The sequence below is a fragment of the Dromiciops gliroides genome, chromosome 1 (assembly GCF_019393635.1).
Source record: "Dromiciops gliroides isolate mDroGli1 chromosome 1, mDroGli1.pri, whole genome shotgun sequence".
NCBI lineage: Eukaryota > Metazoa > Chordata > Mammalia > Microbiotheria > Microbiotheriidae > Dromiciops > Dromiciops gliroides.
Window position 1 is genome coordinate 751,141,950 of NC_057861.1, and position 24,560 is coordinate 751,166,509.

At 44.8% G+C, this 24,560-nt stretch overlaps 1 protein-coding gene across 8 annotated transcripts in view; it reads left to right on the top strand.

Annotated features, from left to right (window-relative positions):
* The window catches only part of ERC2 (ELKS/RAB6-interacting/CAST family member 2), a 1,007,143-nt gene that overhangs the window by 979,000 nt on the left and 3,583 nt on the right, over positions 1 to 24,560 (top strand). The gene's annotated exons all lie outside the window — the stretch shown is intronic.

The window sequence follows — 24,560 nt, forward strand, 5'->3', positions numbered from 1 at the left end:
TGGTAAGCTCAGAAGGTGTTCTGGTTTGACGGGCTTCTCCCCCCTTCCATAATTGAGCCCTGTAACTCTTTTAACACTTGGGATTGATTTTTAAATGAAGACAAGCCAAGTTCCAGGGCCCAAAGACTCCGTTTCTCCCTGGCTTGCCTTGTGATTTTACTGCTCCTCCCTAGATCTCTCATGAAGAAAGACAGCTTGCCTTTTGATGCTGATAATCTCAGTAATATTTGCACCTCCGTTGAAAACTGGGCTCTGTAGGGCAGTCGTTTGTGCCCTCTGGTGACCGGGAGATCAACAGAGAGGGTCATTCCTTGGACTCCTGAAGAGGTGTGATGCGCTGCAGTGAGCCAGCCCTCGGCCTGCCAATGTTGCTGCTGTGTTGTGGAGTTGCAGAAATGGTTCCCACTCCCTCCGTACTCGGCCATGATTTAGATAAATGTATACACAGCGAGTGAATATGGGGTAGTTGAGACAGGGGTGCGTATTGCTGCTGAGGAAACTCGGGACATAGCTTAAGAAAACAAATGAACAAACAAACTCTACCCCTACAAGATGAAGCAGCTTTTACAATCTAGATAGAAGGGAAACATGCAGGAGCTGGAACTAGGGTGGAATGGCCAAATCTTTGACTTAGCGTGCCAAAAGTGATAAGGGGCAGCCCCACTTGCTGTCTTTTATCAGACATACGCAACTGTGGTGGGCACCTGGTTGGCAAGAGTGATTCCAGTTAGGTCAGGATTAATAGGAAGAAACAATCTCCTGACATGGTAGAATTATTCAAACACAAAGCATATTTCCACTGGGCAGGAACCACTTAACATATTTTACACAATTATAACTTCAAATAGTACAAATCTGAATCCATGCCACCACTTCAGGGGATTTACTATTCCAGAGGTACCTAGCTATAGTGCAAATGGGAAGCTATGCCCTAACACTTACCTCACCTACCCTCTGGTGGCTGAAGGCCAGGTGAGCTCCTCTCTAGCCTGATCCTGGACTGTTCCCCTCACCCCACAATAACCTCCTACCTTATTGTGCCCTGAGATCTCTTTTCCCAGTCCTTGAGTCCTGGGTTCCAAAGTCTTCCCCAGCCCCCTTTAGGGGGCCTGTTCTGGCTTGCAGAATAACGAATGATGGCTCTGGAAAGAGATGAAGGTAGAGAAGGAACAAAGAGGAGTCTCCAAGTGGAATGGCCCCCTCAGGAGAGAACTGGTTCTGAACCTTCACTGGGGGTCTTCAGAGTCTGAATAGCCACCTCTTCAGCGTGCTATTAGGTGTGTGTGGGTGGGGAGAGATGGAGAATGATCTCCAAGTATTGGTTGGACCAGACAATCTTTGAGCTTCTGGTGAAATCCAAGATGGGGTGATTCAGTCATTTGTAGAATACCAGCACTAGGAGTGACCTTGTAGGGCATCTAGTGCACTACCCTCATTTTAATGAGAACAAAAATCAAAGTCCAGATATTAGGTGATTTCCCCAAGGTCACAGGGGAAATCAGTGTGAGAGCCAGAGCTGACTTTCAGTCCAGGACTCCCCAGTGTGACCCCACACAGATGATGTGGTCCGTTTAGATTTTAGATTGTGAGCTCCCTGAGAGCAAGGAATTGCTCCCTTTCTTTGGATCGCCTCCACTTTGCACAGTGCTTGACAGAGGGTGGGCACAGTTGGACCCTCTCAGCAATATTTGGTCCAGCACGGAGCTCAGAACCATATTTGAGGAGCAGCCATTTTCTACCGAGTGTCTCAGCAGTTGCTTTATCCCAAGAATGTTTGTGTTTCTTTGTTACGGGTCAGCAATGTAGCCCTTCGTGTAAATTGCATGTGAAAAGGGATATTTGTTGCACCTCCTCGGGCCCCCAAGTTTTTCTTTCTTTCTTCCTTTTTTTTGTCAGGGTCATAGATGTGGACATAAAACTCTACAGATATTGTCACACAGTCAAGGGGTTAGTTTTGCCTTGGTTTTTACCCCTTTTTTATTCTTCTTGTATTGGATGGCTCTCTGAAAAGGGCAAGGTGGGGGCGAGACACTGGGAAATGTAGGTGGTTGCGAGACAAAGCTATTTATTTAAAAGCTTTTTAAAAAGAAGTCCTGCTTTTCAGGGATAGGATCTGAGGTTTTGCTGACACATGGAACTCTCAGATCAGGAAATATTCTCTACCAGTGCAGGTCATCCATTGGCTTCTCAGCAACTTGGAGTCTTAGGGAGTTCCCTAGGTTTATAATGAGAGGTTCATTGATCTGCCTGGGGTCACCCAGCCAGTGTATGTTAGACTGGAACCCAGGTCTTCATGAGATAGGAAGATGGGCGCAAGATCTAGGCAGACTTTCCGACTGAACGCTTCCTTTCACCAATTTTAAAAGCAAACTCTCTTCAGAGATGTGGCTTTCCTTGAAACCAAAACAAACAAGGTTGAGTTACAGGAATTTACGGATAATTTCTGAATATATTCCCAAGTCCCAGTGCCAGCAAGCTTTCAAAATCCCTCAATGACTTGGCCTTGATGAAATCAGAATAAAACCTCAGTCCCCAGGTGAGATGACATCTTTGGCTAGTCCAGTCCTCCAGTGGATTTGTGATTTCACATATGATGCAGGAATTCCCTTCAATGTTGCAGATTGCCACATCTGTTCATCTTGCACTCCCTTCCAGCATGCTCTCCCATACTTTTCATCACAAGCAGGTCACCCAGTGGGCTGGGATCTTCCTTTAATTCTCCTGCTCATCTCAAGGTTCACCTTCTGCATGTAGAATACTAGATCAAGAAGGGACTTCAGATATCATCTACTCCAACCCATTCTTGCCCCCAAATCCTTCTTTGATTCCACCTGACGGGGTCTGGTGACCATGAGCCCCTCAGAGGGAAGAAGTTTGACCCCTGACCCATGTGTCTGTCAGCTCTTCAAAGATAACATATTGGCATATTGGAAAACCCACTGGGTTGCACTTAAATCTTATCTCCACCCCTGTGTCATCTTGGGGAGTCCCACTACCTAGAGAGGTAATGGCCATTGGTTTCTTCCTCTCTGAAGTCAGGGCCTTGGGTCTGGCTGACATCATATGCCCCTTCAGCTCTCGATCTGTGGTCCCAAGATGCCCTCTCTTTGCCCCCAGGTGCTCTCTTCTGCAGGCTAAATGACCCCTCCTAGTTCTTGCAGCTTTCATATCCTCACTCTGCTGCTCCCCCTCTTTTCTCCATCCTCCTGCTTGTTTACATCTTTCCCAAAATGATTTTCCCAGAACTAGATGGAAATTGTTCTCCACATGTGATCTGACCAGGGGAGAGAAGAGCCCAGCTGGCACCTTCCTAGCCCTGACTGTTGGATCCTGAAGAAAAAGAAATTTGTGGAGGACCCAGGAGCTATCAAGTCTGAGAAGGGTTCCATGGGAAGAGGGAGTGGACTTGTCCTGTTTGACCCCACAGTGCAGAACCAGATGTGGTAAATTCAGGCCAAAAGGCAGGAAAAACCTTCCTAAACATTAGAGCTTCCCACAAGTCAAATGGGCTGCTGAGAGGTGGTGAGTTCCCTGTCCCTGGAAGTCTTAAAGTAGAGGCTGAGTGAGCTCATATGGGGTGTGTTGTCACTGGGATTCCTTTCTCATATGGGTTGGACTACGCGGCTCTTGTCATCTCTACCAACTGTCTCATTCCATGATTCACAAATGAAGCTGATGGATTCATTAGGTTTCATGAAGGTTCTCTCTCTCTCTCTCTCTCTCTCTCTCTCTCTCTCTCTCTCTCTCTCTCTTAAATATACACACACAGAGCACACTGTTAACGCACATTTAACTTGGAAACCCCTAAAATAACCCATATCTTTTCCCCCAAGATGAACTGTTGTCTAGCTCTTCCACCCCACAACTGTTCAAAACAGAACTCATTCTTTTTCCCTCCAAATCACCCATCTTTGAAATTTCACATTCCTCGACTTTCCCTCACCCCACCCGTCCAATCAGCCATCAAATCTTTCTTTTTCTTCTCTCCAGGACACCTCTCACATCTGTTCCCTCCTTTCTACTCAAGCAGCAGAGACCATCCATAGGTTCTTCACTTCTCCCCTGGACTAAAGAAAATGCCTTCAAATTGGCCTGCCTACCTTGAGCCCCTCCCCACCCTAGGCCACTGTGCACTCAACTCCAAGTGATTTTCTTCAAATGCAGGTCTAACCACATCACCACCCACCTGCCCAATTCAGTCCTTACCAATGGCATCCTATGCTAGAGGTGCCCTACGTGGGTACTTCTGTAATGTGGAATACACTTCTGGGCAGGGATTTGCCACTTCCGAATTTATCTCTTTGCTAAATCCCGGTTTTTATCGGAAGGGCTTGCTTGGGGGGGCATTGCCCAGGACCTTGGTATTCTTCCTCTTGATTCTTTCCTGGGCTTCCTTCCTTCTATTCACCCTTTAGCATTGATTCTCTGACCCATTGTTGTGCTATTTTAACTTCCCCCCAAAGCTGTCAGGTTAAGGAAACTCTCCTCTCTGGGCAGCCCCCCCCAAATAAAGGAGGCCCCAGCATCTTCCCTCCCCACATAAGGTGCAAGAACATCTGTGCTCTCTCTTGTCCGGGAGCCCTGCCGTCAGCTGTTTCAGCTGCTCACGGCTGGAAACGGATGATATGACCGCTTCCAGCTGGGAACAGCTGATGGGCACAAAGGAAGGCCTGGGGGCCGCTTTGTCTGAGCTACCGGGAGGATACACAGCCTGGGGAGCTGGACAAGCCACCTTATTGTGCTGGGCTGGGGTGCAAGGGCTGGGTCCCCCTCCACTTCCTGCGTGGGACACCCTGGGAAGACCCTTTGTAGGTTTCATTTGTTCTCATCTTCAGAGGTTTCCTGAGGACAAGGTGACCTCATGGACTCAAGACCACATGAAGAGAAATATCTGAAGGAACCTGTTGGGGCCCTTAAGCTCCAAACAAAACAGTTCTCAGTGCACAAATATTGACTTTTCACTCCCTCCTTCACGATCTCTCTTCCCACCCTTTGGGAAGCACACACACTCGACCAATATAGTTGCACTATCCATATATGGCACCATACGGAAGGTGAAGGTGTCACAGTGCTGGGGGGGTGGGGAATGGTCATCAGGGATTTCCAGAACTGAGACCTCTGCTTTGCCCTGGCCCAAGCCACTGGCCTCCCCGTGGCCTGGCCTCTGAGATACTGTACTTTAGCAAAGCTCAGGGGCGATGGGTACACACACAGAGGCCTTAAGGATGAACAGCTCTATTCAGCTCCATCACCAATCACGAATGGAGTGCCTGATGACTGTGATGGGGATATATCTAACATTTTAAAGAAATTGAAGGTCTGTAATTATATGTATTATATGGGGCAGTTAAGTGGCTCAGTGGACAGAGTGTTGGGCCTGAAGTCGGGAGAAGATGACTTCAAATCTGATCTCAGACGCTTACTAGCTGTGTGACCTTGGACAAGCTGTTTAATCAGGTTTACCTGATTTCCTCATCTATAAAACGAGCTGGAGAAGGAAATGGTAAACCACTCTAGTATCTTTGCCAAGAAAATTTGGGGCCATGAAGAGTCAGACATGACTGAATAGCAAATTTATTTATTTTTATGTGTGTGTGTGTATACACAGACATTTCCATTTGCTTCTCACAACAATCTTGTGAGGTAGATGTTATTATTATCCCCATTGAATAGATAAGGACATTCAGGCATTTAGACAAAGAGAAGGCAAATAAGTTGCCCAAGATAACACAGCTGGTAAAGGTCCCAAGCAAGATTTCAGCTCCCATCTTGGTCTGTGCCCACAGGATCCAAAACCAAAAGTGAAACAACTCCTGCCTACAAGGGGCTGACATTTGTGTATGTGTGTGTAGAGTAAATAGAAGATATTTGCACAAGTAATTACAAAGTCCTTGAAGGGAGCAGCAGGAGCCCATGTCCAAAAGGAGCCCAAGCAAGGGCTTATGAAGCTTGAGGTGAGTCTTGAAGGGAACCAGATTCCAAGAGAGAGCGACGAACCGGGAACACAGAAGCACACGTCAGGATGGCACACACAGGGACCTGGAAATGGGCCATTTGGCCTGGAATATAGAGTATATAAGGGAGTGAGATGAGGGCGTTTGGAATGGCCCAGATGCCCAAAACAAACAAAAAAAGCAACACATGGCCATGACCCCACATGACGTCTGTTGTGGAGCCTTCATATTTGCTAGCAGACAGGCCCACCTCCTTTCCTAAGCATAACTTCCATGAATGACATCCTTTATGTCCCTTTATAAGCAAGGAAGTTAGAAAACAGGCATTTATTAAGAACCTACTATTAAAAAAACAACCTACTATGTGCCAAGTACTATGCTGAGCACTTTATCAATATTATTTCAGTTGCCCTTTACACAACCTCAGCATAGGAATATCATTGAAAATCAAAATGGGTTGGAACCCACGCACCATAATGTTCCATCACTAGAAATACATTCCCACCATGTATCTGTTTTGCAACTTTGCTTCTTCTGAAATTGTGGGGATGGGGACTAAATTTGTGACCTCATTCATATCAGTAACTCCTGGTAAGGAAATCACCTCTACCAATGCAGGCTGCCACCTTCGATGCAACCTGTCATCTGAGAGATGTGTCTAGCACAGTGAGAGGCAGCTGTGTAGCCAGTGGACAGAGTGCCAGACTTGGAGTCAGGAAGACCTGAATTCAAATATGGCCTCACATATTAGCTGTGTGACCTTGGGCTTGTGTTTACCCTTAAAAGAAGTTGACCTTATTTTACTTATCTATAAAAAGGGGAAATGGCAGCACCTTCAAAATAACATTTTTGGGAGGATCAAATGAGATAACCATAAAGTTCTGTATAAGTACCTCCCCTTATCATCATCACCACCACCATTATCATCACCACCATCATCACCATTATCATTACCACCACCACCACCACCACCACCATCACCATCATCACCACCACCACCACCACCATCACCACCACCACCACCATCACCACCACCACCACCATCACCATCACCATTATCATCACCACCACCACCACCATTATCATCACCACCACCACCACCACCATCACCATTATCATCACCACCACCACCACCACCATCACCATTATCATCACCACCACCACCACCACCATTATCATCACCACCACCACCATCCCTATCACGATTATTGCCACTATCATCATCACCGCCACCATCACCATTATCATCACCACCACCACCACCACCACCATCATCACCACCACCATCATTATCACGGTGAGTTTTTTATTGCCTTGCCCAACTGCACCCAGCCAGAAGGTATCAGAGGAAGGTTTTTCTGGTTCCCCCAAACCCCAGTTGTCCTGGTTCCAAAGCCAGCTTTCTCTCCACTATTCTATGCATCTTTTTGGAGACTGTCATTTACTAATTTTCACCTGTGTCTGATTTTTCATGACCCCATTTGTGTTTTTTCTTGGCAAAGATACTGGAAGTTTGCCATTTCTTTCTCCAACTCATTTTACAGCTGAGGAAACTGAGGCAAACAGGATATTAAGTGACTTGCCTAGGGTCACACAGCTAGTAAGTGTCTGAGACTAGATTTGAACTCAGGAAGATGAGTCTTCCTGCCTTTAGGCAAGGCACTTTATCCATTCCCATACCTAGCAGTACCATTAGGTTAAATTGTTCCAAAATGTATGATTTTACACAATCACTTGGAGAGAACTTGAGAGTTTCTTTCTTTTTAAATGTATTTTCATGTTAGGAAAATAGTCCCCAAAGCTCTGGGAATCAATCCTTTGTCCTCCTCAGCATGCCAATAATCATATTGCTATTTCTATTCCCCAAGGAGGCCCAGTCGTGCGCCTCAGCCACAATGGTTATTAAATTGGCTCCGAATTGATATGAAATGCAAAGGGTCCTTGCCCAGGGCTTAAAAACTACTTTCTTCCCAATAATGCTTAATTCTTGACTGTGACCCAAAAAGAGGATGTTGTGTACAAGGAGTGTGTTTCTTTCTCTTTTCCCCCTACTGATCACAGGATTTAGAATGGGAATAGCCCTGAGAGAGTAATAAGAAGAACTCAACCTTGATATTGCACTTCAAGGACTGTGCAAAGCACTTTAGAATGCTTCTCTCACTTGTACCTCCATGCATCTTATTTACAGATGATGATGATGGTGAATCCCATCTTATATATGAGGAAACTGGGGCACAGAGAGGTTGAAGGACTTGTAGAAATCATGCATTGCAGTGACGTGGAGTCAGGAAAACCTGGGTCCAAACCCTGTCTCTAACAGATTCTTAGCCATGTGACACTAAGTAAATCACTCATCCTCCCCAAGTTTGTCCTTCCTCATCTGTAAAAGGAAGGTGTGGGAGAATCACCTTCTCAACTCTTCATTTTCCAGAGGAGGAAACAAAAACCCTAACCTAGGTAATACAAGCACAGGACAGTAGCTAAGTGAGAATCTAAACCCAGGTGCCCTGACTCAAGATCTAAGACTTTCTTCAAGACAACCTTTTTATAAAGATGTTCTTGTTAGAAAGGCCTGAAACACCAGCAAACCTGACCACCAAATTTTTCTCTAGCTTAATTTCCATCCGGATCTCTTCCTTTGGCCCAGGCTGGATGCCTGCATGATTTAACAGTTCAGCCTGCCGAAGAATAAAAATTGTAACTTCTTTCCCCTTCTCTATTTGGCCAAAACAAGCTGTGAAAGAATGTGAGATATATCATTTTTTGGCCCCTGTTCCTGAGCAAGTCAGGAAACCTATCCTGCCTCCACAGATCCAACGGGGGCCTCACCGCCCAAAAATGTGCAGCAACTGCTCCTTCTGGTGGCTTAAACCAAGCCAACTTTGAAGTTCTTCCGAGGTGTGTACCTGTCACAGGAAATGAGCCTTGGATGCTCAGCAAAGAGCTAGAAAGTAAGGGAAAGAAAATAGAAAATTTCTCCTGGAAGTATGCTAAGCAGGGGGGCAGCTAGGTGGTGCAGTAGATAAAGCACTGGCCTTGGATTCAGGAGGACCTGAATTCAAATCCGACCTCAGATACTTGGCACTTACTAGCTGTGTGACCCTGGGCAAGTCACTTAACCCTTATTGTCCTGCAAAAAAATAAGTATGCAAGGCAGAGGTTCTTATGGCCACAGGAGGACCTGAAGGAGAAGAAGGATCAGAAGTGACCGAGTGGGGCAGCTACATAGCACAGTGGATAAAGCACTGGCCCTGGAATCAGGAGCACCTGAGTTCAAATCTGGCCTCATTCACTTGCCACTAACTAGCTGTGTGGCCCTGGACAAGTCACTTAACCCCAATTGCCTCACCAAAAAAAGAAAAAAAAAGAAGTGACTGAGCATCCATATCACAAATGGAGCCCTAATGGCTTAGAATCCAAAAGGATGAGGGCAGATACCCTGGGCACACCCAACCCCATTCCTTAAACTGTACTAGGACCGAGAAGTGCCCCACAGACCTGGTACAGGTAGGTGGAGAGTGGACAGAAAACTGGATTTGGAGTTAGAATGGCATAGTTCATATCCTGCTGCATGAACTGGCTGGGTGGCCCTGGGGCAAATGACATAACCCCTCAGCCTCAGTTTCTCACCTGTCAAATGGGTATAATAACAGCACCTACCTCTCAGAGTTTTCATGAGGATCAAATTAAATAATAGGTATAGAATGTTTCACAAACCGCAAAGTGCTACAGGAATGAAAATCATGGCGGTGGTGGTGATGATTCCTTTTTTGGTTCTCAGTCACGCTTTAATTCCTGGGGGTGTAGCTAATAATAAAAATAATTTTTATAAAGGTGAAAAAGCCCTGAACCTGTTATTCCATCTCTGTTAGGTGAGAAACTGTCTCTACCAAAACAGGCCAATATCTTCTCTGTGCCTTTGTGTCTTCATGAGTGGCCTTCATGAGCACAGAAAAGTTAAGTGACTTGTGCAGAGTCACACAGTCAGAGTCATATGGGTCCAAGGCAGGACTAGAACCCATGTCTTCTCACTACTTTTTCTACTCCCTCATATATGTTGTCTCCTCTTGTTAGAGTGAGCTGATCCTTAAAAACAGGGATGTTTTTTCTGTTTGTAAATTTAGTAATCCAAACCGTATATAGCATATACTGTAGTATATAGTAAACACTTGATAAATGCTTATTCTTCCTTTCTTTTTTTTCATTCATTCATTTATTCATTCCAGACTTCTAGGCCAGCTCTTTATCTCCTACACCAAAAGATAATCACAGTAAGGTTTGCAGAATGCTTTCCATATCTGATCTTACGGGATGATAGGGTCACATTTTTCAAAGTCATCTATCCCATTCTCCAATTTCTCTGTGATCTCATGGCTATAGCATTCCTTCCCTTGGTGCAGATTTCAGGGTATCATGATGGCCTCATTTGTTCTAAGGGGTCCACCCAGCCTGGTAGAGGGGTTCTCTCTCATTCTATTCAAATGCTGGTGGTTGTTCCTCCAACCTCCAGTTATATCAGAGTGGGGAAGTACTAGTGTGGAAACTCCTTTCCCCATGCAGATGGGTAACTGTTCTTTAACACAGTCTTGGAGGATTGCCTGTGGGCAATGAGGGGTTAAATCACCTGCCCAGAGGTCTGTTTGAGCCACTCCATTCATTACATCACACTTTCTCTCCATTTCCATATTAACAGAAGAATTTATCATGAGTTTACAGATTATGTGGCTACATTCACCCCACACACACATACACATACTTTAATTTTCAAGATATTCAGAAACAAAAGTAGATGAAACAATTCCCTCTGAGGAAGTTTCAGATTGTCAATGGGAAACTTGTGGCTCATGTGGCAGATGTTATCATCAGCCTCTGGGAAGGAGCATCTTCAGCATTCACTTAGTTAAACTTGGTTTCACTGAGATCCATTGAGGACCACGTAGTTCTGTTACATGACAGAATTTTGGAGTTGAAAGGGGCATTCTTATCCATTTTGTCCAATTTATGTTCCCAAGGATGAATCTGTGATTTCTTGGCTCTAGGGGTCTCTGAGATGAGGAAACTCCCTCTCCCAAAATAGGTTGGCACCTTCTCTGCACCTTAGAGTCTTAGAAAGTTGTCTAGGAGCACTGAGACTTAAAAAAAAAAATTTCCCAGGGTCACATGGCCAGTAGGTCTCAGAGGCAAGACTGGAACCCAGACCTCTCTGTGTTTCAGGCCAGCCTCCATGCTGCCTCTCTCTCTAGAATCCCTACTATAACATCCCAAACAATGTTCATCCAGTTTTTGCTTGGGGACTACCGATGATTGGGAGATCACTATCTCCTAAGGCATCCATTGAATTTTTGAAGACTCCAAGTATTAGGATGAGAACTGTAGCAGAATGAGTGTAAGTTCCCTAGGGATCAAGGCTGTTTATCATTTATCTTTTTTTTTTTTTTTTTAGTGAGGCAATTGGGGTTAAGTGACTTGCCCAGGGTCACACAGCTAGTAAGTGTCAAGTGTCTGAGGCTGGATTTGAACTCAGGTCCTCCTGACTCCAGGGCCGGTGCTCTAGCCACTGCACCACCCAGCTGCCCCTCCATTTATCCTTTTATCCTCCATACCAAGCACGCGATAAGGGTTTAATTGATGCACGCTGATTGATGTATTGATTAGGATTTTCCCCCTTCAACCAAGACTAGATCTGACCCTCCAGTTTCTGTTCATTAAGCAAAAGTATCATCCAGACATAGAACTGGAAGGGACTTTCTGAGGTCGTCTCACGCATGCAACCCCTTCATTTTGCAGATAAAGAAACAGAAAAAGTTGTGAATCGTCAGAGGTCACATAGTAAGGGACAGAGGCAGGACTTGAAACCAGGACTTTTGACCAGAAATCTTAAGTGGGGGTGGGAAGATTGGTGTGTGTGTGTGTGTGTGTGTGTGTGTGTGTGTGTAAACCAAGATGTTATTTGGCCTCCAGTAATAAAATTTTAGCTAGATTTCTTTTAACTGAATGCCAATGGTCAGGCCAGGGTTAGCTGCACACTTTTCTGGGGTGAAATGGACCCTCATTTTACATGTAAACCATCAAGGCTTGAACATCAAATGAGAATGACACAAGTCTGTTCCAGCTCAATCCAGTTCCCCCTGGGCCCTCTGAGAGTGCCTGTGAAAGAGGAAAGTCCTTGGCCGGAAGGCAACACGTTATAGAATCCAATAGAAACTCATCCAAGAAATGAATGGAGGCGTGGGAGTAGCATAGAAACAAAAGTCCAGGCTATAATTTGGGGAGACTTTAACTTAACATCAGTTCAGTCAAGCAATGAGCTGCTACTCTGCCCATGATGATAGAACCTAACTAGGTAGTCTGTTTAGCATCCAGCTTCTCCCGCTGAGAAAGCAAACTCCAAGTCAGTAGGACATGTGAATATCCCATCAGTTGCCTAGAAGCTGGCGACTGATATCCTCTAGCTAGCGTAGCCCCATCTCAGAATGATAAATGCTAAATCATTGCATTCCTCCTAAATGAAATTATGATGTTAAGATATATTGCTTGGGGCTTCTGCACAGAATTTCTCCAGTTGGCTCTCTGATGCAAAATATATGACTTTGGAATTACCCGGAAAACAAGATGCTCAACCTTTTGAAAAGTAAGAAAGTTGACAGCTGGGAAGAATGTTTCAGACACATTTTCCCCCTTTCTACTTTGGAGTGATTCATCAAAAACAAAATACTGAGAACTGGGGAGACCAAAATGCAAATGATCTGATGGGAGAGTTTATGATGTTGATCACCCTGATTGAGGAATATGTAGTTTCCAGGGCTTGGGAAAGCTCCAGCACTTTTATCCTTAGCTAAGAAACAGGGACTCCAACATTGGGTTGCAACAATAAGAAGTATATATGTATGTATGTACACACAAATATACATGTACACATGTATACATATGCCTATATTGTGTATGCATGTGTGTATACATACACATGCACATACATTTATTAAAGAGGCAGCATAGATGAGTTATTAGAAGACCTGGGTTCCAGTCTTGCCTCTGGTCATTGATTCCTTGTCCTGCCCGGAGCAAATCATTTCACTTCTCTGGGCCTCAGTTTCCTAGTCTGTAAGATGATAGAGTTGGGCTGGAGCCCCTTCCAGCTGCAAACCTATGCTCTTGTATTTCTTTAGCCATCTTAGAGTTTAAAAAGAAAACCAAAGCCTTAGTCTCTTCAGGACCATATACGATTGTGGATCTCATTTTGGTCCAGAAACACGAATCACATTTATGTCTGAAACTCGCAGGTTCCATCCCAGTGGCCTCTGTGTGTGTTCTTTTCAATCTCATTTCACACTCCACTTGTTCGGCTGAAAAGAGGTGGAATTTGCATAGTTTATTTTTTTCTTCCCAGAAGGCCGAGGGCGAGGGACTCCAGTACCTCCAGGGTCCACCAAAGGCACTGACCACACCAATAGCAGCAGATTCCTGGTTACTGTTTTTGGCCACTTTTCTGTTCAAAAGTTCTTAGGGAGGGGGTATTGAGGGGGTGGGGGGGTCCTTTGTTTGTCCAGAGAAGAAGAAAGAAGTTAGCACCCCCATTGAAATTAGCTTATAGTTAGTCAAATACAGGACTCCACCCAGCCCCCATCTGCCCAAAATAAGTATTTTAAAAATGGATTTTGCCTCGCAGACAAGGGCAACAGTGTTTAGGGCACATCGGGTTGCCTCATTTGGGTCAGACCTCGTGGCCAGCTTGCACCCCACATTTAGAAGTGGAACAGGGGCTCACTGAGCTTTCTGTGACCACACTGGGGACTGTGATGGGCTCATTGACCACAGCCGGCCAGGGCCAGCATGTGTCAACAAGGCAGAGGGCTCATGTCAATCCCTCCCTGTTTGGTCTCTCCCCCAGCCACCCAGGGCTGGATGCTTTGCAGCTTGCTTCTCTTGCTGCTCAAAGTGCCCAGTGCCATGGCTTATTGATTGCAACAGCTGTCCCTGAGCCACAAGGCCCCAGTGGGAGGCGCCACGGCAAGGACACATCCAAGATCAGGACCTGATTGAGGCTCCTTCCTTCCTTCCTTCCTTCCTTCCTTCCTTCCTTCCTTCCTTCCTTCCTTCCTTCCTTCCTTCCTTCCTTCCTTCCTTCCTTCCTTCCTTCCTTCCTTCCTTCATTCCTTCTTCCCTCCCTCCTCCCTCACAGAAGTGCTCCCAAATTTCCCAAACCTTAAAGGAGGCAATGAATGACCAATGGCTGTCCATCTGGAGAGCTCCTCTGAAAAGCCTCTGCCCCTCTGCAGGAGAGTAACTTGCTGTCCTTGGAGACAGTGTGTCCAGGGGACAGAGCCATGGATTTGGAGTCAAAGGAGCTAGATTCAAGTCCCGCCTCTGGCCCCAGCAGTCAAAGGAGGGTGGTCAGAAGGGATGTCCTCTGGAGTCCCTTCCTGCTCCTGATCTATGGTCCACGATCTCACATTTACTCCTCTGAGTTTCTTTATCCATCCCATGTGGGTGTTGTCCTGGGCAGCCTCTAAAGACCCCTCCAGCTTTAGAGAGAGATCTCTGATCTGAGTTTCTCCACTAGAGATCTTTCTTTGGGCTCCCTGGGTCCCATGGAGGCCCCATTTTCCTTCCCATGGTGGCTGTCCAGGGCTGCGTCCCAGGCTGCTTGCAGGGCCTTGGCAGCCAAGAGGTTAAGCTGCTCCAGAGGCAGCTTCCCCATGGCTTTCCTGCCTGCGCTTGCACTGGCCTAAGGCAGTGCCTGCTGTTGGGAGGGAGAAGGGGAGTGAGTTCTTGCCTGGTCCCAGGTGGCGGGCAGGCCAACCATGTTATTAAGGAACAGAGAGCTCACAAAACCTTGATCTTCAAAAAAAGACCCCCTAATTAGCCATGGCATTCTAGCAGAGCGAGGAGGGAAGGGCTACTTGCGACCTCATGGTCTAATTCCTGCCATTGATAGAGCTGGGTCCCAGTGGGGGGCCTTTGCCATCGGAGTCTGGGCTGCCCAATTCCCTTCCTGGAGCCGCTGTGGGGCTTCTGAGCTTCAGTGGCCAGGTGCTCCCCAGGGGCCCTTGCAGAGGACAGAGCCTGACATTTATCTCGGGGTCACGGCTGTGGTTCCCTCCCTCATCTTGGCCCAAAAGCAAAGCCACATTTTTAGAAATAGTCTCGTCATTCATTCAAGTCAACAAAAACATGTCAGAGACCATTTTTCTGCAAAGCAAAATCATTAAGGGCTTTTAACTTTAAGAATGAAAATGATACCTCAAAAGGAGACAGATTGGGAAGTGGGCTGGGAATAGGGCTTCTGCTCTCAATTAAGTGGGAATTCTTCTTCCGGTGCCCTGTGTGGGAAATAAAACTGAGCTTGGAGCTAAACTGCTGTTCTGGCCCATTAGGAAAGGAAGTATGACGCAGCGAGGAAAAGCTGGGACCTAGAGCCAGAAAGATGTCAGTTGGAGTGCTGCCTCTTTGCTGTGTGACCTTGGGCAAGTCAATTCACCAGCCTACACTTTAATATCCTCACCTATAAAATGAAGCGGTTGTCCAAGGTCCTTTCAGGTTCCATGCTGAGCCTCTGTTCCTAACTATTTCACCTCTATGCCTGTTTCCTCTCCTAGAAATTGGGGGAGTTAGACTAGATGACCTCTGTATTCCCTTCCGATTCCAAATCAATGAGTGGAAAGAGAATTAGCTCTGAAGACCTGGGTTCAAATATTGCCTCTGATGCCTATTTTCTACGTGACCTTGGACAAGTCATTTTGATGGGCCTCAGTTTCCTCAAAAGTAAAATGAGGAATTTGTGTTGAATAGCCTCCGATGGCCCTTCTAGCCATAGAGCCTTCTATGACACCATGGGAGTTGAGCTTTGATGTTACCTTTCATGTCCATTCTAGCTCTAGGCAGCTTTGTAGCTGCCAATTTTTTTATAAAAATATTGGTAGTCTCTTGGGGGCAGCTAGGTGGTGCAGTAGATAGAGCACCAGCCCTGGAGTCAGGAGTACCTGAGTTCAAATCCAGCCTCAGACACTTAACACTTACTAGCTGTGTGACCCTGGGCAAGTCACTTAACCCCAATTGCCTCAAAAAAAGAATAAAAAAAATATATTGGTAGCCAGTTGGGACAATGGATGGAGTGTGGGGCCTGGGGTCCGAAAGACTTGGGTTCAAATCCTACTTCAGGCATTCAGCGTCTGTGAAGCCCTGGCCATGTCACTTAACTTCTGTCTGTCTCACTTACCTCCCAGGGTTGCTGTGAGTATACACCCAGTTAATATTTGTGAAGAGCTTCGAAAACCTTGAAGTCCTATGTCATTATTATAATTATTAGGTATTATGTTATAACCTTGTTAGAAGGGGAATGGAGAAAGTGACTCCATGAGGGTCATCCCTGGAGGCAAGCACACAAAATAAAACTCCTGAGTCCTGGGCAAAAGTGATAAACATTCTTTGTAATGGCTGTGATTCCCTCTTTACCACAGCTTATCTCAGAAGCCTGAGAAGGTTTTGCCACTGTAATATCTCCAGGAAGACATTCCAAAAATCCAAATGATGCATTATGTAATGTCCTGCCCTCCCCCCCCACACACACCTCATTCTACAATAGCTGTCTCTGCACCAGATGAGGGAATCACCATCAGACAATGCCTCGCAACATTTTAGCGGGGTTCGGGAAGGGGGGGAGGGAACATCAAGGTTGCGCTTCTGTAAACAAGGCTAGAGATATTTGTTTCTAGAATTCCATTTGCCCTGTGATTAAAGCAGAATGTTTTGCCTCCCCGTGTAATCCAATAGCATCCGACAATTACAAGTCCACTAGGGATCCCAGCTGCTGAAGAGATTCTCAAGAACATCAGAGCTTTTCTTCGAGAAAGTGTGCGTGTGCGTGTGTGTGCGCGCGCGCGCGTGCTCGCGAACGCATGTGTGTGTGTGTGTGTGTGTGTGTGTGTGTGTGTGTGTGTGTGTGTGTGTGTGTATGTGGGGGTGTTTGTTGACTCAACCTCCCTTCTAGGATGTCAGAGGGAGCACGGCCCCTCCCTCCCATGTGAACCCAGAGCATTCCCGGAGCATAGTTTTAACCCGTGTGTTTCACTGATGGGAGACGGAGAGAAGGCTTTGGTCAACATCGGGGGATTCTGACCTGTTCCAAACAAGAAAGGCTAACATCAGTTTTGACAACAAACAAAACCCGGTTTTGTTCTCTTCGTTCTCTTTCAAAGATTCCAGTTTCAAACCAAACACAACTTGTGGTTATTCTGTCAGATATTTATATAGCCACTGGGGCGCCATCGCTATGTGCTGCATACATCATTGTATTTTTTAAATGGACTTAATGAACATTTTTTTTCTTTTCTAGTAACGACTTCATTGCCTTCAATGAATGCATTCCGATAGACCTCGTAACAAATGAGCGCTCTGTGTTTGCATTAATGCCAAACACGTTTAACAAATTTTTAACAAGGAACTCTGGCTCATGGCCAGGCTCCTAGAGGGACATTGAAGGAATGCTATAAATTTAAACGAGCTTTTTACCTTTTCACTTAACTCGGCAAGTGTCTTGGCTGTCTTGGCATCTCAGTGTGGTGGAGGCTCTGGTTCGAGGCTGATAAAGCTGTTACGTTTGCCTTATTTTCATTAGTGAGTTGTACCTTTTTTTCCTGGGGACTTTTAAATTGGCACAGCAGTGTGGGGCAGGGGAGGGTAGACAGTATTTCGGAAACAGGCAGGGATTTATTTTATGAAATCATTCATATGTATTTGTGTGTGTGTCTAGGTGCATGCACACATTGAATGCATATAGATGTGTATACAGAATGTAGGTAGGCTATACATGCAAATATGATGCCTGGCACATCGTAATCATGTAATACATCTACATGTGTGTGCATATGTGTTTTCTTTTTGTTCACATATGAGTACACATGTATATAGGATTATATCGATATGATATATGTACTCTCTCATGCATATGTATCCATATATATCCATATATAAACACACATACATATAAAATACCCTATGGGGGTAGATACATGGTTATTCCTTACTAAAACACATCCGTATGAAATATAGTATAATGGATATGGATGGAAATCATAGGATGATAAATTTAGAGCTAGAAGGCACCTTAGGGACCACCAAGTCAAACTCCCTTATTTTACGGAGGAGGAAAATGAGCCCCCAGAGGTCAACTCCCTTAAAATCATGGGCTCCCAGATCCAGAGCCAGAAATGTTTTGGTAGGGCATTTCCACTCATTTTACCAAGATGTTAAGTGTCATACTAGAGATCACGTAGTTAAAAAGCAGCCAAGTCAGGATTGAAACCCAGGTCCTCTTGGCACAGTGAATAGAATGCCAGGCCTGACAGCAGGAAGACTCATCTTTCTGGGTTCAAATCCAGCCTCAGACACCGACTAGCTGTGTGACCCTGGGCAAATCATTTCACCCCGTTTGCCTCAATTTCCTCATGTGTAAAATGAGCTGGAGAAGGAAATGGCCAATCTCACCAGTATCCTTGCCAAAAAAACCCCAGATGAGATCATGAGGAGTCAGTCACATCTGAAAAATGACTGAGCACCAACCACTGCTTCCAAACCAGCTCCCATTCAAACAGTACTTAAAGGACTGACTGTGACACATGCTAATTGTGACCAAGGGCAAGTCCCTTAAACTTTTGGTTTACTTTGTCCAGCATATAGTTTGTTTGTACGTAGTTTGTTTGCCTGTGGTCTCCGCTATTAGATTGTGAGCTCCTTTAAGGGCAGGAACTGCCTTTCTTAGTAACCCCAGTGCTTAGCACAGTGTCCAGAACCTAGTAAGAGCTAAATACGGGTTTATTGACTGACTGCTTATGACCCAGGCAACTCAAGGTACAGATCCACAGAGGTGGAGGGAGTTTTCACATTGGGAGTTCCCCACCCTTATGAAATCACATGTCTATGTGAACATGTGCATAGACATGTGTGCACATCCATGCACATGTATATAGATTGACAAAGAAGTCAGTATCACTTAACAGCATCTGAAGATAAGAGGTTATAGGGGAAGAAGGGCATCTAGGCTCTCTGATTAAAGAAGGCAAATAGTGGAAATTTCAGCTAAACACATTCCCTACCTTTTAACGAAACAACCACACTATCACTAAACAATGTAGCTAACGCATCCAAATCTGGGTTGGAGCCTAGAAGATGTCTTGTCTTAAGGAGATGAAAACAAAACAAAAAAAAAGACCAGTCCATGCTACCTAATTCAACTGGCTAAAGTAGAGACTAGTGCTAGCATTGGGAGGTCCCTGTTGAGTGGAAAATGGCCCCTGGGTCAGTCTATGAGTGTTCCTTTCTTCCTGTGTGGTGGATGGAGATCACTAGAGTGTTCTTGAAGGGAGCAGGGGTGATCTAGTCCAAAATGGCGAACCATGAACCGTTCCACATGGACTTCTTGCATTTGTTTACATTGCAGGAGAGATGATATTGCAGCTTAATGACATTCAGCTACTCAAACTCCTCAGCTCCACGTACAAACATGACTTAGCATCTCTCCTGTTTTGCTGCTGTCCCCATTGAATTGAGCCAGCTTAATATTGTAGATGAAACACCAGAGTTTCTAGAGCTAGAAGACTTGGGTCTGCAACCTTTCCCCAGCAATGACTAATTAGGTGATTCTGGAAAAATCCCTTCGATTCTCCAGGACTCAGTTCTCCAGTGAGACTCATCCTATTCATTGCCATCTACCTCCAAGGGAGCATAAACATCACATGACTCCAGTCATGGCAACTGAATCAATCCCCTTCCCCGGACTCCCAGGACCCACTGGGCCTCACAGAGTCACACTCCCATTCTCCAGTGCCATCCAGTGGTAGGAGGCCACTCTCAATGGAACATTCTTGCTTTCCACTCATATGTTTGAATCATGGCTTCAAGGTGGCAGGTCCTCACAAGAAAAATTAAATGATTTAACACAATTTGTTGCTACTTTGATCAGAACAATAATAGATAAATCTTCATGAGAAGACTGGAAATCCATTCAGGCCACATTTAAAAGATGCTAAGTAGTAACACAGATGTAAGGTTATAGATTTTTTAGGAACAGGAATAGCTCTGTTGGGTTTTCCTTGGCCTGGAGTCTCCTGATGGAAGAGCTTTGCAAGATGGTCATTTCCTCAGAATAACCAGTCTGTCCCGTGGCAGGCCTTTGTTAATTACCCTATCAGTGGCCGGCCTGCGTTCTTGTCGGCACCATGTGCAATCAGTTAGGAGGGGGGGGCTGGCCGCCACTGCCTCCGTGAATGGGTATCTGTTTTTGTATCTGAGGGCAGGCTGCACACATTTGGAAAGCACATGGGACGTAATGGACATTAACCCAGATGTCAAAAATAGCCCGCTTTTTACTACTGTTATTAAACAGTTTCCCGTCTACCCCCTTTGTGTTTACCAAAGGGCCCTTTCACCCAACTTGTTTCTGCAAATCGCTGTAACTGGCATTGAGGGGCTGGGGAGGACAGCAAGCCTTGGGCAGGTGTCTTTTTTATAAAGAAAAACAATCAAAAAGGATAAGCCACACCTTTTCTATCCCCCCAACTAGGGAACTTGTCGTATGGTTGCTCCCAGCCATGTCTTCAGATGGATGGATTTTGTTCTTGGTCAGAAAACAAAAATATCAAAAATGTACACCACCTGGCCAGACTAGACCACCAAACCCATATAAAAAATACATTAGCCGCCTTTGAGCAATACCTGGCATATCCTGTTTCATCACATGGTAACAGAGGTAGAACTAAAAGCCATTTCAGCAGTCATCTTGTTCAGCCCCCTCATTTTGCAGATGAAGAAACTGAGGCTTAGCGAGATTAAATGACTGACCCTGTCATTGAAAAAAATGTGACAAAGGTAAAAAATGGCACAACTGGGATCAAAACCTGGTTCAGAGGATCATAGATGGACACGTGGAAAAGACCTTGGAAGCCATCTCGTTCAACCACCTCATTTTTCAGATGAAGAAACTGAGGTGTAGGAAGTTTAATAACATGTTCCAATCACTTGAATTTTAAGTGGAAGAGCTGTGCTTCAAACTGAAGACTCAGAATCACAGAGAAAGATGTGAAATCAACCGTTGTAAGTCATCTAACTCAATTCCGGATTTGACAAATGGGGAAACTGCATCCCAGAAAGGTGAATCAACTCACCCAGCAGTCACAATACCTCCCAAGCATGTCTCCTGCTTTTAGACTGTATCCTTCCAGTAGAATATATCAAGTCCTTGAGGGCAAGTGCTGTCTTTTTGTGTTTTGTATCCCCAGGGGTTAGCTCAGGACCTTGTGCCTAGAAGGAATGGGATGAATGCTAGTTCAATTGAAGCCTCTTCACACCTCTGGGACTCAGTTACCTCATTTACCCATGTAAAATAAAGGGATTGAACTAAATCAATTAATCAACAAGAATTTATTTACTGTTTCTTGTGTTCCAGTCCCTGTGCAGTCTCTGACCTTAAGGAGTTTACACTCTAAGCAAAGGCGATGATGTGCATATATAAGTATATAAAGAATGTATTACATATATAATAATATATATTATATGTATTAGCATGTATACACACACACACACACACGTACACATACACTCAAGCGCTAATGTACTAGCAGGGGGTGGGGCAGGAAAGGCTTCCTCATTCTAGCCTTAAAGTAAGCAGTAGTTTCTAAGAGGTGGAGGTGAGGAAGGGAGATATTCCTGACAATAGGGAACAGCTAGTGCAAAGGCATGGAGATAGGAGATGCGATACCGTATTTGAGGAATAGCCAGAAGGGTAGTTAGTCTAGATTTTGGAGTGTGTGAAAAAGAATAACAAGAAATAAATCTGGAAAGGTGATATGAGATCTGGTCGTGAAGGACCTGAAATGCTCTCTATTTTTGATCTTAAAAATAATGGAAAGCCACTAGAATTGACTGAGCCTTATAGGGACACACCAGTATTTTGGGAAAACTCGTTCTGGTACCTGTGTGGAAGATGGATTGAAAAAGGGAAAGACTAGTTAGGGAGACCAATTGGAGGCCATTTCAGTAGTGCAAGTGAGAAGTGATGAGAACATGGATTAGGGGGTAGCCAGATGTGGGAGAATGTGGACTGGTGGGTAGATTTAAAAAAAAAATGCTAAGATCTAAGAGCTGGTTGGCCATTGGAGTAAAGGAGATGGAGAGGTTAAGGGTGACTCCAAGGCTGGGAGCCTAAAAGAATACAAGCATGATTTCATATTTATTCTGTAAGTATATCATGTGTGATATTGTGCTAATTCTGTTCTATTCTATTTAGAATCCTATCTAGACTTACTTTCCCATTAGGATGCAACTCCCTTGAGAATCGCAGTTGTTTCCCTTTGTGTTTGTATGCCCAGTGCCCAGAGCAGTTGCTGACCCATAGCAGGTGTTTGATAACCGTTGGCTGTTGGTAGCCCCCTTGATGGGATTTAAGGTTTCTTCTAGTACTAAACCAAAGGTTGCACAGATTAAATTAGGATGAGCAGTGGGGTGATGTCAAAAAGGGGGCTCTTTGGAATCAGAACAACAGGGATCAAATTCCAGTCCTATCACCGGATGGCTGACATTGGACAAGAGCATTGGTCTTTCCAGCTCTTAGTTTCCTCCTCTAAAAATGAGGGGCTTGGATTAGGTAACCTCTTGAGTCCCTTCCAGCTCTAACCCTTGATCTTCTGATTCTAGACCCCATGGTCACCAAATTGGGGTGGCCTTTGTTCTGGTGGATGTGATGCTTGGGATAAAGGAAAAGGAGAGGATTATTCAGTGAAGCTTCCACTGGTTGGATTGTACCTTTGCATCCTATCATCACCATCCCTGCTTTCTTTGAAATCTGTGTGTGTATGTGTATGTGTTTTGCTACTGAATAAATGTCTGCTCCTTGGTACTTTATCTTAGAAAAACTTCAAGAAAAGATAGTAGAAATTCACTGGGATGATGCTTTCCTTCCCCCAAAACAAATTTTCTCTCATCCCCCCACCCATTTCCCCATTTTAAAAAAATACCCATGGAATTGTTGATGACTTCAGCTTTCCTATATATCACTACATGTTGCAGAGAAATGCTTGCCTGTATTTTTAGAAAGAGTTTCCTCACCAGGGAATTCCCTATACTAATGAAATCAAATGTCCAGTCCCTATTCCTTCAATACTTCAGTCAATCATTTGAAAAGATGATTAAGGTACTTTTCATGCACATAAGAATGAAGACTATGTGGAACTCCCAATGCAGAATGCATGCTCTGACTTCAAATTTTCATTTCAAGAAAAAGTTTGCCAAGGTTTTATGGGCCAGAATTAGTAACATGATCCTCTTTCAATACTCCCTCACTCTCCTGCTCTGCAGAAGTCATTGCCTCTCCTCCCCCCCACCCCCCCCCCATTCAAGGGTTCTTAACCTGAAAGGTTACACCCATTCCCTAAGAGTCAGAAGGAGCAGAGTTCATCCAAATGTATATTTCATTTTGGCTGCCTAATGCCCTGGCATCCAAAGCCATTGGACTTCCATTCATCAGCAGTGATTAGAGAATGCTGAACATGCTTTTGATATCACTGAACTCAGATGGTAGAAAGAGGCTGCTTTCTTTGCTAGATGTCTTCCCTGCATACCTTTCCCCTCCCCAGGAACTGAAGAGTCCTATAGACCCCAGCAGCTCTTGGGGAGTCTGATCAATCAACCAATCAACAAGCATTGATAAAATTCCTACTATGTGCAAGGAACCTTGGATGCTTCTGGGGATACAGAGACAGAAATGAATCACGTCGCTGCTAGCAGAGATGCTTTTCCAAGTTGCCAACCTTCACAGTTAAAAAAGTAAATCATCATTTTATAGTAGAAATCTGTGGTTTCCTTCTAGACTGGAGGGTGATAGGCCTACATGTCCCCAAATATCTCCATAATGAAAAAATAAACCAGAACATCAGGGTGCTTTGACCACATTACCACAAACACTCAGGTACTTGAAGGTTGACACCAGGTGTGCCACATCGACTGTAGGGAGTCACAGGTGGGTTTGTTTACAAAGTTTAAGTCAATTGGTCCCCAGCTCTTGGTCGTGAATTCCCTTCTCAGATTACTTCGCATCCACATGTTGAGTGTGTACCTAGTAATCTGCATGTTGTCTTCTCCATCAGGATGTGAGCTTCCTGAGAGCACAGACTGTCTGCCTGCTCCCCTTTTTGTATTCCCAGCACCTAGTCCAGTGCCTGACATTTAGTAGGTACTTAATAAAACATTCAGTAAATGTTTCATGACTGACTGAAGGCTCACATAGTCAGTTTCCTAGTTTGATAGATCCACTGCTGCAAGAGATCTCTGAAGTGTTCTGGACAACCTCTCTTGAAGATTGGGAAACAGAAATTCAAAGAGGATACATGACTGACATATAGAATGTATGCTCCTTGAGGGCAGGGACTTCTTCATTTGGTTTCAGCATCTCCAACATCTATCACAATGTCTGACACATTTTAGAAACTTGAGAAATGCTTGTTGGCTGGTTGATTGATTAAAGGCCTTAAAAGAGCAGCAGAGCTAGAAGTCAAACACAGCCTCTCTGATTCCAAATTCAGGACTTATTTCCTTTATATCATTCTTTTGCCCCAATAT